This window comes from Pungitius pungitius, chromosome 3, assembly GCF_949316345.1.
Source record: "Pungitius pungitius chromosome 3, fPunPun2.1, whole genome shotgun sequence".
NCBI classification, from domain to species: Eukaryota; Metazoa; Chordata; class Actinopteri; order Perciformes; family Gasterosteidae; genus Pungitius; species Pungitius pungitius.
The window spans coordinates 11,645,768-11,662,289 of record NC_084902.1 but is presented as its reverse complement, the minus strand read 5'-3'; the positions used below and the strand labels follow the sequence as shown (position 1 = coordinate 11,662,289).

General features: G+C 42.0%; 1 protein-coding gene across 2 annotated transcripts in view; it reads left to right on the top strand.

Moving 5' to 3' along the window:
* The first annotated feature begins 407 nt into the window (after nt 1-407).
* Nucleotides 408-16,522, top strand: part of lrfn1 (leucine rich repeat and fibronectin type III domain containing 1) — an 83,715-nt gene continuing 67,600 nt past the window's right edge. For both annotated transcript variants that reach the window (XM_037462677.2, XM_037462668.2), the window contains exon 1: nt 408-1,722. The gene's annotated coding sequence lies outside the window, so the exon portion shown is untranslated. The remainder of the gene's footprint in view (nt 1,723-16,522) is intronic.

Here is a 16,522-nt window from a genome sequence, read left to right as displayed (position 1 = left end):
AGGCTTTCTCCGGAATCTCTGTGAGGATTACATATAGTTTGTTTTCTTAGGGTGGGAGTGTATTCGTGTAGATTTGTCTACTTGCTGGATATCCCATTTCCATTGACGTGGGCCAAGAGGAGTGTTTGTCCCAGAGCAAAGTAAAGCAGGAGGTCCTGTCTGAGACACGTGGGCGGTCGCATATATTTGTGCTCCTGCTTATCAGGACGGGCGTTTAAGATTGAAGAGGATAATAAAATGAAAGCGTACGGGGGAGGGGGGGCGAATATGATTTTTAAGTGCAGCAATGACCTAACACCCAACCTCCATCCCCCTGTCCTCCAATCCTCTCCTCCCTCCTTCCCTCCCCACCGTTGCAGCATCTCCTTGCGCTGGACCTCGCAAACACCCCATCGCTCCACTGCACCGTAAGGGGGAGAAAGAAAGAAAGAAAAAGCCCCTTGTCTTATTATCTTCACCACAGACAAACAAAGAAAGAGAAAGAAAGCCTCCGTTCATGGTGCACATACATGCAGCCTAAATGACATCACATTGCTGCAGTGCTGCACTGCCCATGAAAGGTGTCAGTCGCTTCCTCTGACACCAAGATTCTGTCCACCGGCCACTCGGCTTCCGCGCGGCTCGAGGCGCATCATGGCGTAACGACGTGCATTTCATTGACACCGGGCTCCCGTGTTACGCAGGTGGGGCGCAGATGCACGAGGAGTAAAGAGACGCGGATTTCCAAAGGCTGCACGTTGTCCAGGACGCCGGCGAGGTCTCCTGCCACATCCCGCCCGGAGAAATCGACCGCATTCGCGTTTGTAGAGGGAGCGCGCGGCGCGTGCCAAGCCATGTATGAAAACTAATTGCTCGCATGGGTACGCATTGTAGGCCTATTAGAGGAGAAAGACGAAGAAGAAGGAGAAGAAAAAGCCCCAGTGTTATCAGTGGATGGGTGGGATTCCTTTCATTGCGCTTCAGACGGGAGAAGTTATGACAACAATTGGCTCCAGTAATGGCAAACAGCTGCCAGTAAAACAGGCGTGATAACCGCGCGCCGGTGCTGTAATTACGAGAGTTTCCGACCTTTTGCAATCTCTTGACAATTAAAGACGGAATTTGAATCCAAGCCTCAAACGCCAGAGGCTTTATTTCTCTATTATTATTATTTTTTTTGTCGAGAGCGCAAACCATCGCCTCCAAAACGAGCCCCCGGACTGCAGCTTTCCGTCCGGGACTCCATCTGCGCTGCAATTCATAACAAGCGGGAGCATTGTTGAGAAATTGAATCCTGCGTTAAACCCGTGTGCGAGAAGGCTCGACACGGCCACGTACTGACGCTTTAACCCCCTTTTTTGGAGGGGGGGGGAACACGCCTCGGACGCAAGACTCGGACCCTCAAGAGCTTGTTTTTTTTTTCTTCCTGGTTTACAGCTTCTGCCATTACGTCTCAATCGGATCATCCTGGGATTTAAGGTGGGGTTTCATCGCGACGCAGGTACCTGGAAGATACCCCACTGTCCCTGGTTGATGACACTTCAGCTGCACATTGTCACTCATTGCGCCCGCTGGATTCTTCAGCGCCAGCCTTCTTTTTACGCGTGCATTTTGGAATAATTGAACTCCCGCTACCGTCCGAGAGTCGTGGTGAATTTATCCAGTTTGACAAGTGTGTGGACGTCGGGAATCATGTGCGATAGGATCAACCCTTCGGCGTCCGCCTTATTAGTGCCACTTTTGGTAAGTCACTTAGTAGACTCACACATGTGTGGGTGAACGTGTGCCTCCCTAACGAGCTGAACTGTGTCCACATCTGTGGTGTGCCGCATCGATTGTGCCACCAACTGCATATCTATCTATCTATCTATCTATCTATCTATCTATCTATCTATCTATCTATCTATCTATCTATCTATCTATCTATCTATCTATCTATCTATCTATCTATCTATCTATCTATCTATCTATTATCTTATCTATCTACCCATCTATCTGATCAGCATCATACATATTGCGCTCTTGCTTGCATAATGTGCAAGTACTTGCTCTCCTTTTAAAGGCAGCCTCAGTACTCTGCCATATAACACACCATCCATCTGGCTGAGACATATTCGGGCTACTTCGGGCAGTAAGTCCTCACGTGCTGGAGCTGATACTGATTAAACGGCAGTGCTGTTATACGGTTACAGATGGGCCCAAAACAGCCCTGTCACACTGTAGCCCGGTGTGGTCTTAAGGCGGTTAAACAGTGACACATGACTTGAATTCCCAGAGACGGGGGATGCATGTGGAAACAGCCCGGGCGTGTCTGCATCAGCACGACGCAGAGGCGAAGACTTTTCATAAATTATCAGCACCACTGAAATCCTCCCCACCAGGGCAATAGCACTGATTGCTGAGAGAGTGGACCGTGGCGCCACGGAGCTTGAAAGATGGGAGGGGAAACTTGTTAATGTCCCTTTTGAGTTGAGCTCAAATATAGAGGGATGATCATTTAAATGATTATTTTATTTCATGACGAGTGGCGGCCCCAGCAGGATGAGTGCACTGTGTATACATGTATTGATGTGTGTGTGTGTGTGTGTGCGCCTGTGTGTTCGAGTTACAGGGTCGAACAGCGCTTTTGTTTTGACAATCGGCACAGCAGGTTTAGAGATGATAAAAGAGTTCAAAAAGCAATGATGTAGCACAATAATAATCTCACAGGAGCTGTAAGTGAATGCTGGCAATTACGTTTGTATAGTAGGCAATTATGTTTGTGCAGTTTTTTGCCCGTCTCATAATTTTTCTGTGACAATATAAGCTCAGCCTCCTTAGATTCAACTCAGCATTTGTAGAAAGTTTGTTACACTCTGGTTATTCTAATTTACACATGCAGGGCCGGAGAGGTCAGTGAAATATCTGTTGGTCACTCGGAGGACACCGGCAACAACAGATAGGAGCAGTGAGGGTCCACAATGACCGTGCCGATTTGGCGGCGTTTTAAATCTACAGGGCTGGATGTCATTATGCTTCCACTAAAGTCAAGTGAACATCCCTCATTGGGCTCTATCCGCATGCTGCCTTCCCAAGACGTCCCCGAGGGACGATGTAGGCATCGGCCCGGCCGTGTTGCTGCATCGGAGAACGCTATACTGCCGCTGGCATTGCTATTGGAAAACTACTGGCTACCGGCTGCAACTACTGTACACCCTCCTTTAGCCATTCGGAACACATGTATGTTCCTGCATGGCAGAGTACCACCTGCTCACTGCTGTCAACTACGATGAAAAAGCAAAGTTACCATGAGGTATTGGTGTTATTCCATGACTGTAGTATCTTGTTTGGACTGGATGAGTGAATAGGGAAAATGGAAATAATGTTTGGTTACAGGTTTTAAAATAAGGGACTTCAAGACTCCTAAGAGGGTTGATATTCTTGAGCCTTGGTTTTGTAACATAAATTAGCAGACCACGCAGCAGGGCTCTTATGTATAGATGTCGCTTTTTTTTACTAGCTGTGTGTGTATGTCGCAGTGAGTGAGGATGCTCACGTCTCTGACTTGTCAGTGTGCTGCTGGATGTTACAGCGGAAGCTCAGAGCACTTGCTGTCATGTGTTTGCTTAATGAAATCAGGCAGGATGGTGATTATCATTATCATTCATTATTGCCAAACGCTGCCACGTTCAGCGATCCTAGCGCAGGCAGGAAACAACTGCCGAAACAAATTCAGCTCGCAGCAGGTAATGCACAGAGAAAGTGGCAGTGCCATGTTTACAGGGGTTTCTGCTTTCTAGGTTGCTGTATACGGACCACGGGGTGAGATTAATGGGGCCTCTCTGCATTGCCATTCTGTTGCAAAGTGTTGCAGCAGCTGCTCATAGTGCCGGAGTCATGTGTTTACGTTATCAAATCGGGAACCGTACAGGGTTATCAGCCACTGCAGGACGTTGAGAATAACACAAAGTGCAACGCTTTTGACCAGTTTTTAAAGAGTATAAAGGACTTCATAACAGATTGTGTAAACTTGTTGTTCTCGGTCCCAGGCACATGCATACAGTAATTCACAATGAGTCGTGCTTACCTTTCCATCCACGGATTGTCTAGAAATAACCAACGAATGATCAAGGGATGTCGTTATGCACAATGCGATAGACTTAAAAGAAGTGATATGCTATCCTCTCGTTAACGTTTTGCATTCTGGACTCTGCATGCAGAAAAGCAGTAAAGAAAGGAGGAAAATAAAAAATAAGTAGCAATTAGAATGTTATCAGTTGACAGAATGAGATGGATGTTTCTCCCAAGGCAACCCAAGTTATTTAATGCAAGAAGCATCAAAAGCATGACAAAAAAGTTAAAGAAATGGTGTAATTATAAGTAGCCTAAAATATCAAAAGATAGCCACCAAAGCACTGAAGCAATTAAACTAAAGCTAGCCTTGGGATTTATTTTTTAAAGTTATTGAGTATAAAAGTAACAAAATCAGTGGTGCCAGCTGAGCACTGAAAACTGGAGGAAACACAGGTAAATTTAGGCCCCCAGAGGCATTTAAACACATAGCGCTCTCCAGCTTTGCTGCATCCAGAATTCAGAGAGCAAACTATTCATCCGAGCGACCACTGCAGTGATAATTAGAAAATTCTAAACACTATTGATCACAAATATGCTTATTTGATACAGTATAGAACACTTACTCGGAACGAAGAGTGTTTCTTCTCTTTCAGAAACATTTTGTAGAGTATGTGGGGCAGCATGTCACCTCACCGCAAGGGTGTCCTGGGTTTAAATGCATCGATTAGTTCAGGCTGTCAGTGTGAGGGAAAAAATAAAATAAACCCACAGTGGTGGATTGGAAGGGTTATTTTGCCCTTTAGAAGGTGAATGTGACCCTATCAGCCCTGTGTTAGACTTGTGACCGGTCCACGGTGAACCTTTCCTCTCGTCAACTACATGCTGGGTCACTCTGCTGTGCCCTGCAACGTTCATTTTCACATTGGTCTCTGAAAATGGAACTCCACTCACTGCAAATGCATTCCAGTCAATCGTACTGGCAAACGCATTTTATTGTGTGTCACTTTTAGATGAAACAAAATGTAAAACGGAGGAAAAAGGCGTGACCGGAATGTTCAATGGGGTCTTGGTGTACTGTAGGTGGAAATTGAAGGAAGCAGTGGACGGTTATTTTTCAGACACTAGCTCTCTGAAGAGAGGGATACAGATTCACACAAAGACCCGTGTATATGGTTATTTCTTCAATAATGCTATAGTATGATATCTAACACCCAGTAGAGCCCAGTGGTAAGCAGTCAAATCATATTCAAACCGATTCAGCAGCGACAGTCCGGCCGCAAATATTCAATTGACAAACACCAGTCACCTGCGTAGCGTATGCCGTTTAAAGTACAGAGGAGCATCACATTTCATGCCCATGAGATCCGCTGCGTGGTACCAGCCAGTCGCCCCTCGGATAAAAGCAATTATTAGTGGCATTTGTCTCCCTCAAGAACCACTGTTGTGCAGTCATCCTGCCACAGTGGCAGCCTTTAACTGTTGCTCCTGACTACGTCTGTCACATCCTTTATGTGGTCATTTAGATGAAGGGACATGGTACGTTCATGCTAACAAGAAACCGCGGCTGTGCCTGGCACAGTCGCAAACATCCAGTGACGACTTCAACTGCAGCGTCGAGCCTTCCACTGTTTATCTGGAGGGACACGGATTTAGATCAGGCTTTCAGTAGCTGCATTTGGTCATATCGATCAATATCTTCTGCCAGATCAGCATTTTCTTCTCTCTCTCTCTCTCTCTCTCTCTCTCTCTCTCTCTCTCTCTCACCAATTAAGCGAGCTATATGCTCTCATACAGAGCTAGAAATGCACGCAAACACTATCTTCCCACAGTCCCATTAAATAATGCATGGGAACAATATATTATTGCGCAGCGCTTATTACCACAGGTCTTACAAGACCTATTAAGACTTTCTTCTCTGAAGTAAGAAGCATTGGACAAAATACAGTGCATTTAATCCACTTTTCATCCTCGACTGGGGCATCAGGAAAAACATAATCCGTCTCTGAATTACTCGTGGAATATGCCAAAGTGATGAGAGCTCAGTCTGTCCTGTTACATATCGATTTGTTTGTCCGAAAGCCGTGCGGCGCGCTCTCGTCAGACCGCACCGGCCTCATTGGAGAAGTCTAAGTCCGCTGCCTGTTAAAGCCTCGATGATCGCAGAAGCGTTAACTGTCCCAGTGAAGTGAACAGTTGAGTGCCTCAACCATCACATATTGTTTTCTCGGTTTGGTGGAAATGTCTGGCTTTAATAGAGAGACATATGCATAATCAAGCAGCCCAGTGCCAGAACAAAAAGTCTGTTATCTAGTGGCTGGGCATCTCCTTAACTGGTTGTCCTTTTAAATAATACATATTGTTCAAGGGAACTTGTCGGAGCAAGATATTCTTTTTTGCTATTTTTTGATTATAAGGGGAGCTAAATAATAACATATTTTAAAAGTGTCTTTTCTTGCTTTAATATTTTTCTAAGTCTGAATATTTATCAATACTTTGTCAAAGAGCATATCATTATAAGCGGACAAACAATAGCAGAGAAAATCAGCTTTATTATTTTTATTTTTATTCTAATATTTCTCCCTTAAGTCCACATGTCCGTGAGGAGAATTTTATCGTTGCCTCACGGCAAATCTCTGCCGCACTGGTACTAGTCTAACTAGGCTAGATCATCATAAAAAAATCACAGCTTAAGGGGGATCAATTATTTTTGTTAGAAACCGTAGCAGCAGAATATCTACACATTTGGCCGGAATCCATTAAATAAATTCTACTTCAGTGCCCTCCTTGGTGCCTGTGATATTTATCTAATATGCACACAGGATTCACAAACTGATAATTTACTGCCTTTAGCTTTTTGAAAAGAATAAAAACCTAGAAGGCTCATCTGCAGGATTGTGCACTATATTAGTGTAAAGCTGCAGCTTATTGCTGTGTAGATCTTTGACACTTTTGAAATCTTTGCTACGCTGAAATAGCATGCACATTCTCCACAGAATGGATTTAAGGCACCGCAAAAAACTATTCTCAAGAGATACAACACAAATAATTATCGATCAATGTTTTCAGAAAGTAATGGATGCAAAATATCTTTATTATGGCCAAAGCAGATAAAAGGTATGGGACACAGACACTGTTTCATGCCAAATGTTCATCTGTGATTAAGAAAAGCTACTAAAATAAATAAAAACCTACTGAATGAAGCGTCAGTGTGGTCTACACTCGGCTAAAGTAAGCAGAATAACTCAGTGATCAGCACATTACTACACATAAATGGCCAGAAGGACACTTGAGCCGGGTGGATTTCTTGCTGACACCGAGCTTGAAGCCTGGCTCAGAAAAATCCATCCATAAGATCAACACCAATCGGATGTTTCCATCCTTGGTTCCAAATAGTTAACTGAAGTTAAGCTATTAATTACAAGAGCTGATGCTGATGTACTGTTTCCAGCACTGAGTTAAATTCAGTGATACTTCCTTTCGGTGATATTTATGGGCTTATTTGCAGGGATTGATTTTGTACCCCTGGAACGTGTCCAGTTACTCCCATGTGTCCACAGACGGACTTGCTGTTTGGTGGACCGTATGAATCCTGCAGAGCATGAAATGTTCATGTGTTGCATTAGAATCACTGGATGAAGATGCAGGCTATTGCAGTGATTAGCATAATATAATTTACACATTCAGATTTATTTCTTTCTTCAGAGCGAGTCAGATCTTCAGTCCTTTTTATGCATCATGTATTTTAAAGTGCAGTCCACCTATGGATCGATCCATCTATTTAATGCACAGAGTTTATTCATCCATTCACGTCAACCCAAGGCCATTTTGGGCCCATCGGCCACTGAAACTAATGCTGTGTCCCAATTCCATACATGGTACCAAGAATATTCAATGTATATTCCATACAGTAACATTTATAGTCTACTAATCTTGCACTAGAAAAAAACACATTTTATAAAGTAACAATGGTTGGAAAATAGTTAATTAGTTCTTTGAACACTATTTCCATATACTTAATTTAATTGGGTTAATTAGGTGTTTTTGAATGACATATTGTAACCTGCTTAGAATGAGTATGTAGTCTAATTTATTTTTCCCTTTGGCATTTTTTTTCCTTCTCTGGGCTATTTGGCTAATTTGTATGTTTTAACCAGTGGATGGATTGCCCAAAGAAAAAGTTGCCACATTCATAAATTGGTATAATTGTGTCCGGACCTACAATGTGCTGTGATTAGAGGTTGTTACACCATTTTCCAGACGGTGAATAGTGACAGCAGTTCAAGATAAGAACATGAGCTCAATTGCCTTAAAATGTGTTCCTTACAAAACCTTTTGGAGAATGCCTCCATCTCTAAGTGGGAGAGGCGGCAGTATCCCCAAAACCCTCTTTATTTCTCTTTAAACAGAGCCTCGTGTAAAGTGCATCAGTGCACAATGCGCTTTGCGCCGCCACAAGTCACAATGCAGCTTGCCAAAGACAGCCAATGATAAACTTGTTTCTCCTATCATTCAGTGGGGGGGGGGTGCCCGCGTCAGAAAATGAAGGTGTTGCGTAAAGCAATTGCCATGCTGACAATGTGAACACTTTGTCCGGCAATTCTCCCCAATAAAGAAAGTATCCGATACCGCACTCAGTGAAGTGCAACTGCCTATTGTGTCCTGCGTGAATGGAAATCTGTTTAAGCGAGTGAGTACAAGGCTGTTAGTCTAGCACACCAGTTTACTCTATGGAGGAGACTCCTGGTCAGCTCGGAAATGATCAGGTCGCTGCTAAAGGTCTTTTGCTGATCCAACAACTGTTGTCTTGATTAGGAAAACTAAGCAGACAAGACTTTCTGCAAACGGCTATGAATTCCTTTAAACGTGTACTGACCATTGTATTTGTATTTATCCATTCAATAGACAGCTGTCATGAACCTGTAAGTATCAGTCTGGAACTTAATTAACAGCATCATTTTTATTTTTTTATTTGCGGGCATGCTTATACAAGAGGGATCCACCGAAGGACGAGTGGTTAAGCGTGCCATGGTCTGGTTTGAGTCTTGTGTGACGTGGGGAATCACCTGCGAGGCCCTAGCACCGAGGGGCAGGCGGGTGACGTTGTCTTACATGAGGTATAAACTAGCAAAACAAAAGCTACCGTCCCCGCGAGTTGACGATAACGATCGCAGCCCTGGGCGGACCTGTCCGTCAAGGTGCATCGAGACATGCCAACCAAAGTCGTGTCGGAGAAAAGAGCGGCCCATAGAAGCTCAGCTTTGGGTTACGCTCCTATGAGTAATGCTGAGACGTGAAACAAAATGAACGCCTCTAACATTGTTTATATGTAACCAACTGGAAATCCAAACAACATGGCAATGAAAAGCGATACTCTGGTTAAAGAGAGAGATTCTATTCCAACAGGCAAGAGATGCACGCTTTTGGCATTTCGGACTCGCGGCCGACTGCGCTTACAGATATTGATGATGATGCACTTTCGCTTCACCGAGATCAGTTCATTAGATCGGTGTGACGAACGACTTTCTCTTGACTTTCACTTGATGGATGATGACGGGATGTGCTCGTTGTGTAAAGGGTCTCATCTTTGGCGCCAGAGATTAGTCATGTAAATGACGTGAAGCATGTCATGTCTTCCTGGATGTTCGGAGTAGTTGAAGGCTCCAGAACTGCATGTGTCATTTAACTTAGCAGACGAGGTTTACCTCATGATTTCCACTAAAGGTTTATACTTGACCCCAGGTTTATCATTCCGTATGTATGTATTCCTAACTGCATTTATATAATGTTGGACCCTCTCAACTCAGCACTCTTAGAAGTGGGAAACAAATTAATGCGGGGGTTTCCTCTCGATGCAATAGATACATATATATATAATACCAGCTAAAATTCCTGAAAAATTGATTCAACCTTCATGTGATATAAAGAAACTAAGCAAATCCGCAGAATAAAGACGCTGCAACAGTTTTTAGTCTGAAAAAAGATTGAATAGAGTAATCAATTATCAAATTTCACATTTTCTGTCAATCAACTATATTTAAAAAACAATATGTGTTATTTCTGCACTTAGGTATCAACTAAGTGAAACAGAGCAAAATGTGGGTATAGATGGATATGGAAATAACCGGTATTTGTAATATCGCCTCATTCTTCATAATTATTTTTTAGAAATGAAGCAAATTTGGAAAGTGTCACTTTTCAGATTAGTTAACTGACTTTAGTTTTCATAGCTGCAGGAAAATCTCATTAATGTGTACACGTCTCCCCAAAAGTGTTCCAAATCATACTGCAGAGAAGATATGATGTTCATTTCTGGAGCGTTTTTCTGTCAGGGCTTCTAATTATTAATCCTCCTAACCAAAGGCATCTAACGCAGATTTGTCAGGATTTCTATGCTTGAGCTCAGCACTGAGGGCAAGATCCGAATCTCAATAACAATTACTCACCTTGGCGTTTTCCCCCCCTACATTTTTTCTTAAAGGGCATCAGTTAATGACACAAATACATTATGTAATTGGTCAAATGTTGCACGTTAATATGGAAATCTGTGAAATACAAAACTTAAAACAGCTGCCCTTTCCTCCTGTCTGAAACTTTGTTTGTTGGGAAAGATAATTGGGTGCTGCTTTTTGAGTGCATGTCTCAAAAGGAATATAGCTCCGGTTCAAGATAACAGGAAGATAACGTCGGAGAAATCCCTGAACTGAAAGACGTGGCATTTACTCAGTATTAGCAGATGGATAGCGCTTTGATCCGCCGTGGGGAGGAGAAGTCGATTGAGTGGCTGTGATAAAGACATTCAGCAGTTAAGCACTGCATTGTATCTTGACTTGACTGTATCTAGACTACAATTACATTTTAAAGACACTATTATTTATTTTTTTATATTTAAATTGAAACATTTCTACCATTGCTTTAAACAGTATTTTAAAAGTGCTTTGAAGTGTGAGTCAGATGTACTATAACTTACTAAATGAGAAACTAATTTTTGGGAAGAACGAACGTTGTCAAAAGCCAGTCGTTAACATGAAGAGCGTCTTTTTTTGGTGCATACGGGACGTTTGGTTCGTGTGCAACTTCAGACGACCGCCGAAAAACGTCGACCGAAGTCAAACTGTCGAAACGGTACGGAAAGCACGTGAAGCCTCTCAGTGCAGAGCAGACCGTGACAAAGCAGCGACTAATGCAAATGTTCCCACTCCTCTGCAATTCCAGTTATGTTTACTCAGCGCTGACGGAGAAGGCACTCAAGAACAAAGACATTGTTCGTATCCCCAACCAGGATGGGAGAGTGTCACAGGATGGGATGCAAGGCCTTAAACCCCCTGAAAACCCTTCTAACATTAATGAGCTTTGGAAACACACCTTCTACACTCTAAACCCCCAATCCTGAAATCCAAGGAATCCAAAGATGGAGACGACGACACCATGACAAAAAGGAAGGATTCTGTCAGAGATAAAATGCATGACTTCCACAGAACTGCACGGTGCTTAATCCAAGGACCAGGACGCTTCCTCACATGGACTTTGTGTATGTGTGTGTGTGTGCGTGTGTGTGTGTGTGTGTGTGTGTGTGAGAGAAGAGAATCAAAGGCCACTCACCTCAGAGATTGTCTCCAGTGTGCAGCCAGTATCTCATTTATTTTAAATCTAAGTTATTATTTTTTAAAGGATTAAAAGGCTCCTTTAAAATATGCATGCACTACATAATGCTGCAACACTGGCAACTGCTCTTTAGATTTCTCTCTATTTCTTGTCCGTTCAGTTAATGCGGCACCTCCACTGTGGGTGTAGCAGACCCGTAGATCTCTTTGTCATCTCCAGCTCTGAAGAAGTCAGTCATGGCTGAAATGTTTGGCCCACTCTTTAGGTCTGAGAGAAGCGCGCTACCTCTGCCCTCAGGCACCATGTTGTCTTTTTTTCAACGGCTGCCGACATGGTTCGTGCCAACAGATCGGCCCTTTCTCGGGGGGATGTGGACAAACACATTTCTCTGGACACAAGCCTGAAAATAGAGGAGGAAATAACCTTTGCTGAACTCGATAGAACCAATCAATGTTAAAAGCTGAAATTGCAGCAGTAGTTTTAATGTTAAGTGTATTATAAACATAAAACACTTGTCTCACTGGACAATATTTATCTATATTCTATATTGGTATTGATGAGTCTTACAAGGGAACACTCCTGACATTTGGGCTGTTTATTTTAGTTGTTCATCTTTTCTTATTGACATTGTGCCAGCATTTGAGTGACTTAAATGTTAAAGAAAGAATTACAACCAGAAAGCCACTGTTGGATCTTCACAGTGTTCACAAAAAACACAAATGATATATAATGCATTTCTTTTCTTTCACCTGCTCCCTAAACATACAAAGAAACCAAGGTACATGCCAAACAGTGAATTCTGTTTAAATTTCGACGTATCAGTAATTCTGCGATTAGACAGCTGAGCGAGCACGACACTTGGCAGCTGGCTGCCAGTCGAGTAGCTTTGGGGAAGAGACTTCGTCGTATTAGAGAGTGAAATCCGTTGTGCATTTAACGGTCTTCAATTACGTCTCCTGTGATCACTACACCTAGCCGCAGGGAAATTCAATTTGAAATCATACATTTAAAGAATTTTTTCTTGGGGGATTAAAATGCTAATGTTAACGTCTGTCTGCACAAGCGTTGTGAAAGGCACTGCGACCAACTTCAAAGTCAGTATTTAGAGAAAAGAAAAAAATGGTAGTTGGCCGAAATGGTTTTTCACTTTGCCGAATGAGGGCCTTCAGTAGATTTCCTTTCTGAGACTCTGAGCAGTCCTTTAAAACTTAATTTCCCATTTGCATTGTGGCTCGACCTCTTTGGTTTCCCTTCCTTTGTGAGCTTGGTATTATGGCACAAAAGTGTTATTTACAGCCTTACCGTACACATTGTATTCAACCAGTTGAAACACCAGGTGTTTGCGTTGTCCTGGGGGCTCAGGTGGATACAGTGTGCGCCTTGTAATTGTGATATGCTGTGTTTGATTCCGGCAGGAGAACATAAACATCACATCTTTATACGTTGTACCCTAAAATAAAACAGAGCAGCTGAAAAGGGAAACTCTTTTGAGCAACCTGTTTATTTGCTGTGCATCACATGACAGGAAAGGATGACTGTTCAATAATGTGTTAATGGAAGCTGTTTAGCCCTTCAAAGCAGGGTGTGTGTTAGCAGGCAGTGCAACTTAAAATCAAATCTCCTCTTAATAATGTCTTAAAGAGACGTGTAGATGTAAAGCAGCAGTATCCCAAACAGATGCACCTTTGCGTTTGACTGGAGGGCGGGCGTTTCTTCCAGCGCGCCTCTACTTTTATTCAGTGGCTCAACGTACGGTTGATGTTTTTTAGATTTAAATGCAAAAAAACGACTTGTATTGAGTATTTAGATCAGGCTGTTCATTAAGGTAATTGCAATTGGAATTTAAAGTTTGTGAGTAGGTAAATGAGGGCTTAACAATACTGGAAAAAAAATGAATTGTGTAAATATTTTAATATTATCTATTCCGTGGCATTATATTGTTTAGCCTTCACCAGATGCGTACTGCTTTTTGTCATTTCTGTTCTCTTCCCTCATTTTAACGAGGAAAATAAATTGACAGCTTATGCTTGTCTCTTCATTAATTTGTGGGGCAGGTATGTGTACAAAAAAAACGTGTCACAATGGGAAGAGTGTACAGTCATGTCAGCGGTTCTTTGAAGCTGCTCTTGAGCACAGCGGTGCTTTGAGCTCTTAAAGGGGACGTGAAGCGGGTACAATGTTTACCGCTGCCACCAACGTTATTAAGATTCATCCTCTATGGACCGCGGATCCCTGGGCTAGAAATCAAGAAAATCCCTCCAAAAGTTTACGAGAGATTTCTCTAAAAAAAACGTTGGCAGGATGAGAAAAGTTGTTAGGATTTAACATCTGGGAACCAGGCAAAATGTGTTGGAGGTGGAAGTCGTAGAGCGTAACCTTGACCCCCTGCTGTCTAACGTCTAAATCAAAGGGGTGGAACGTCCAAACAAATGATTCTGCTGATGTGTCTAAAAATGAGTAGAAATATATCAGACTCTTTTATGTCAAGCAGTCAAATGGATGCTAACTACCAGAATTCTGAATTAGTAGATGTGAACTATTTCAAAGTTTCAATTATGTGTTTGAGTTTGTATTTTCATTTGTTCATCGTTTTAAGTCCGTTGATACATCAATACCTTTGGTTGCGTAGATGAGATGACTACCTTTTTTTAAATTCTTTATTGGACAAGCTGCATATAGAAGGGATTATTATATGGAAGGTTTTGCATGACATTTGGCTGATTGTAATTGAGCATTTTACCTACTGGAAACATTATTACAATGTTATTACCTAATGTAGTGATGAATTATGTAAACCAGCTAATGCTTGGTTTTCACTGTTTTCCCCACATGCAAGTAGCGTAAAGTTAATTATACTCACCGTAAAAAAGCCCATTCCTCTACCACTATTCAAATAAGTAATTATTTTCAGGATGTTCAACTGGGAGTTTGTCATTGTGAGGAACTCCCTGTTAATCCCGTTGGATCAGAATACTGAGTCTTACATAGACAACTATGTTTACTTCACGCAAGAGTGATCCTCAAAGGTGATCCAATTGCCTGTCATGAATTAGTTTTTAGGTAATATGCTGATAACCAGAATGAAGTCATAAAGTTGTCAGTGCGGTGATGAAGTGCCTCAGCAAGCAATTTATATACATGAGGAAATCAATTTAGCCGTGCCAAAAAAAGAAGAAAAAAAAGATTTGGAAGGATTTAGAGTGTAAATGTAATAAAACATCTCTAATTGTATAAAAATAAAATCGAGTTGTTATTTGGTGATCTCAGATGCTGCGATATATTTAGCAGATGCAAACAACAACTTATATTTTTGAACATAGACATGAAACGCTATAATAGGTATACAAAGATATATTAGAAAATGAGAGTGGCATTATGTTTTGTATTCACAGATATACATTACTACTGGACAACTAACGTACACAAGCAATATTTAAAAGTGGACCACTAGTAGTAGTACTAATAGTTTTGAATCTTAACAATCTCTAGTTTATTCCTCAAATCTGATGATGAAACACGCTCCCATTTCTAATGACAGTGAGCAAGAAAAGCACCATAAAAGAGACTTTTGACTTTGAAACAGCCAAATTAAAATAACAAAGGCGCATGGGAGAGCCATACAACGATGAGTAATACGAGTCAGCTTTTACATCTTTGGGGACGAAAGATTGCCTTGAATTAAAGAACATGAGAGAAATTACAGCCCCTGCTGACTCAGGTTTTAATTCAAACTGTCAAGATATTACAGCTGGGAGTCCAAGCTCACCAAGTTGGAAGCACAGGATTGTGGGTGATGACCTTGATTTTGTTTTGGAAGAAAATAATTACAGTTTCTACATGTTACAGTGCACAAATCAAGTTACGGTAATTTACTAAAGTTATACAATTAAATTGCATGCACTGTCAAATACAAACCCCCAGAAATGTTTTTTAGCAAAAAAATACATTTGAACTAATACTTACCATAAATAAATGAGTCAAGATGTTTCATAAACTTTGACCGAATGAAGGGAAGGTGAATTCACAATATTTTGTAGTGACCAAAGTGCTGAATTGCCTTCATTTTATAATTTAAGCTTGGGATATTATACTAAATTAATTTATTGTGTCACAATACAGTTTCTTCTTGCGTAATCCTCAAAATAATTTAGGTGCTCATCCCTGGCTGTGTTCCCTGAGACGGAGGCTGCCCATGAATAATTAGCTCAGTTTGAGCTTACTCGTTAAGTAGCTTAGAAGTGCTATGAGCCAAAGTATAAGCCGGCTTAGCGAGGTAAATCTTGTACACCAACTATTGACCACATGCTCCCGTTGTGCACGGGCGTATTTTCGGCACTGATTCATAGGTGGTTTCCTGGAAACGGATCGTGCATCGGCTCAAGTTTCTTGAACCTGAAATCATGAAATAGTGCAGGGTCCGCTGGAAATGTTTCAGCGCTTTGAAGTGTTGAGCTGTCACGCCCAACTAATGCAAAGGCTCGCAATTCCACATCCTGGAAGTGCTTGAAATAATTATGATGGGACCACTGGGCCATGTGCAGGCTATACACTTAAACCATCACTAAATGTCCTAATGACAGCATTCCTTTCATTTGGACTGTACCACTGAAAGTAATCAAGTTACCCCATATGGCGGCTTGTCAAAGATGGGATGGCAATGACAGTGGGATACAAAATGTATAATGGTCTTGCGGTCCATGCAGCCTTTTAAAGACTTTCCGATTTTCCAAGCCATTACCTTTGAGAGATGAGCGCCAGTAAAAAAAGCTAAATATCTTGTTTGAGCGGTGTTTCACACCTGCATAGACTCACACATAAGGGGACCTTGTTTTTGTCAGTAAATCAACATGGCCTGTGAGTCTTGTGGCTGCACACAAGGGGGAATCAT